This window comes from Panthera uncia, assembly GCF_023721935.1.
Source record: "Panthera uncia isolate 11264 chromosome B2 unlocalized genomic scaffold, Puncia_PCG_1.0 HiC_scaffold_24, whole genome shotgun sequence".
Lineage (NCBI taxonomy): Eukaryota > Metazoa > Chordata > Mammalia > Carnivora > Felidae > Panthera > Panthera uncia.
This window is the reverse complement of record NW_026057580.1, coordinates 53525445-53529253: the sequence shown is the minus strand read 5'-3', so window position 1 is coordinate 53529253 and position 3809 is coordinate 53525445.

The window sequence follows — 3809 nt, the reverse complement described above, 5'->3', positions numbered from 1 at the left end:
ATGGAATACTACGTGGCAATGAGAAAAAATGAAATATGGCCTTTTGTAGCAACATGGATGGAACTGGAGAGTGTGATGCTAAGTGAAATAAGCCATACAGAGAAAGACAGATACCATATGGTTTCACTCTTATGTGGATCCTGAGAAACTTAACAGAAACCCATGGGGGAGGGGAAGGAAAAAAAAAAAAGAGGTTAGAGTGGGAGAGAGCCAAAGCATAAGAGACTGTTAAAAACTGAGAACAAATTGAGGGTTGATGGGGGGTGGGAGGGAGGGCAGGGTGGGTGATGAGTATTGAGGAGGGCACCTTTTGGGATGAGCACTGGGTGTTGTATGGAAACCAATTTGACAGTAAATTTCATATATTAAAAAATAAAAAATTAAAAATTAAAAAAAAATTAAAAAAAAAAATTAGTGCCTATACCTTACACCAGATTAAATCAAATTGCTTATAATGGCTCTGGTGTTGATAATTTTAAGAAATCTTCCCGGATGATTTTAATGTGTTGCCAGGTGTGAAAATCACTGATCTAAAGGTGGCTTCGGATTTTTTTCAGCTTGGATTCCTCCAACAATTAGATCTGAGAAACTATCTCTGCCCCTCCCTGCCCCAAGAAAATGCACATTCACACATGATTTGCTTCCATTTCCAAGGTATTTCTAATCATTATATAAAGAACTCCTGCTCTTTGGTTTTTATATATTTACTTTTAAGAAATTTGTGTTTTAGAGAATAATACTTCTTCATGTCCTTTGTTATCACATTTCATTTCTAAGTAGGTAAACTGGAGTTAGGGTGAGCTCTCTGTCTAGATCTTTCTGAACTATCAGAGGTGATTTTTTTTTAATTTTTTTTTAACGTTTATTTATTTTTGAGACGGAGAGAGACAGAGCATGAACGGGGGAGGCTCAGAGAGAGGGAGACACAGAATCTGAAAAAGGCTCCAGGCTCCTAGCTGTCAGCACAGAGCCCGACACGGGGCTTGAACTCACGGACCGTGAGATCATGACCTGAGCCGAAGTCGGCCGCCCAACTGACTGAGCCACCCAGGCGCCCCTCAGAGGTGATTTTTTTATATACTGGACATGTATAAAGAGAACTTATCTTGCTTAATTCTGCATTATTTCCCTAATAATTATTTGCTATTTTTAAATTTTTATTTTAGAGGGAGAGAGAGAGAGAGTGCGTGCACGAGTGGGGGAGAGGGGTAGAGGGAAAGAGAGAACCTCAAGCAGGCTCCAAGCTTAGCATGGAGCCAGACATGGGGCTTCATCTCATGACCCTGGGATCATGACCTGAGCTGAAATCAAGGGTCAGACGCTCAACTAACAGCCACCCAGATGCTCCTATATGCTATATTTTAATAGTTACAGCTTTCTTTAAAAATATATATATAATCTCTGGTATGTTGCTCCCTCTCTTGAATTTATTTATTTGCTACTCTAATTTTCTTCAAATATTTGAATTGTTATTACTAATGGCATTGCCAAAAATCTTGCCTCCAAAAATCTTGACTAAACTGCGAGAAATGTCTTCATAAAATATTGCTCTAGAAATAGATTTATAAAACTAACTATAAAACTCATGGTCAAACTAATTGAAAATCATTCATTTATTTAGCAATTAAGTATCTACTACATGTGTGTGGGCCTTGTTCTAGGCATCAGAGAAAGAGAATTTAAAAATTCCTTGTCCTCATGAGTCCCACATTCTAGTTTGGCAAGAAGGGCAATGTACAAGATATGTAGAGATATGATATAGTGTGATGTGATAAAAGCTGTGGAAAAAAAACAGAGAGGATAGAGAAGCCCAAGGGAAACTTTTATGAGAAGAAACAATTGAGTAAAACTGTAGGAGGTGAAGGAATGATTTATGTAAATGTCTAGAGGAATCATATTCCAGGCAGAGGACAGAGGGAATTTTTAAAAAAATTTTTTAATGTGTATTCATTTTTGAGATACAGAGTGTAAGCAGGGGAGGGGCAGAGAGAGAGGGAGACACAGAATCTGAAGCAGGCTCCAGGCTCTGAGCTGTCAGCACAGAGCCTGATGTGGGGCTCAAACTCACGAACCGTGAGATCATGACCTGAGCTGAAGTCAGACAGTTAACTGAGCCACCCAGGCACCCCTTGGACACAGGGAATTTGAATGCCCAGATGTTGAAGCTTTCCTGGACTATTAGAAAAGCAAGAAGTCAGTGTGATGGGAAAAGTGAGAAGCGGGGAAAGGGACAAGAGAGGGGGTCGCATAGGTCACAGTTTGGTGGAATTGTTTAGACGATTAATGAGCTTGACTTTCACCACTAAGTGAGATGGGAGCCAGTGGCAAGTTTCCAGTGGAGGACTGGTGTGTTCTAATAAGTGTTCTTAAAAGGATCGCACAAACAGTTTGGGGACAGTGGATGGATTACTTACCCAGCAGAAACAGCTCTGGTCCCACCTCCTTGAGTTTTTCTTGACCTCTCTCTGCCCTCCTAAAATCTGCCTGAAAGGGTGAAATCCCAAGGAGAGTGGCAGGGTTTGGGGGACTGTGCTAGCTCTACCTGTCTCCCCAAATATAAACAGGAGCCTTTCATTCATATCATCAAAGAGATGTGACCCTGCATGAATGAATGAATACATACATACATACATACATACATACATACATACATACATAAATAGGATCCCTCTGGCAGGCGGTCCTTCAGTGAATGGACTGAGGGTATGAACAATGCCAGAAGCACAGAGCCCAGTTAACAGAATAATGCAAAATTATAGGAGATAGGTCATGTATTTTAAACTTAAATTCTATATTTTATACCTAAATTTCAGAGTTGCTTTAATCACTTCATTTATAATCACTGTCAGCCTGTGCTGTGTTCCAGGTTGGATAAAGCAGGAAGGGGAAGAAGAGGAAGCAGCAGGAATGCATGGCTTCTGGATCCTTTTCTCTTTCTTTTGGAGAGAGTTGAGGGACATGCCTTTAAAAGCCTTTCTCTCTTTGCAATGATTCATGATATCATTCATGGCAGTGCTTGCTACTTCCTATCCAGTGAAACAGAAACAAGAGTTTGGGCAGATGAAACACTTGTGGGCGTGTCTAAAGTAAGCAGTATATTTTCCAAGGATCAGGGTAAAAAAATGGATAGTGACTAGACATTGTCTCAAAACACAGAGTAAGATTTTCAAAGCCATATTAACAAAATTGGGATCTTTGTAAAGCTATGTGATGGCATAGGATTTTAAATAGCACTTTCCCATGTTATATCAAAGCAGATAAATATGCCAGATTTCTAATTAGCATGGTTTCTTTGACAATAGAATTCCCTTAAAAACTTAGTAGGATCTTCTATACTTACAGTCACCCACTGGATTTATGACCAAGGATCTATTGCAATGCAGTGCAGAAAAGTGGGTCTTTCCCAAAACAATGCTGGGTTCAGTGGATACTCTATGGTGAAAAATGCATCTTGACCCCTACCTTCTCCCATAAACAAAATCAATTCCAGATGGATTGAAGATCCAAATATAAAAGGTAAAACAATACTTATTTTAAAGGAAAACATAAAGAAATAGCTTTGTGGCCTTGGATTAGGTAAAGATTTCTTGAACAGAATGCTAAAATTACTAATCACAGTAGAAAATAATGATTAACTGGACCATATTAAAATGAAGAACTTTTTGGGGTACCTGGCTGGCTCAGTCAGTAGAGTATGTGACTCTTGTTTTGGGGTTATGAGTTCAAGCCCGCTGTTGGGTATAAAGTTAACATAAAATAAAGTAAAATAAAATAAAATAAAATAAAATAAATAAAATAAAGTAAAGTAA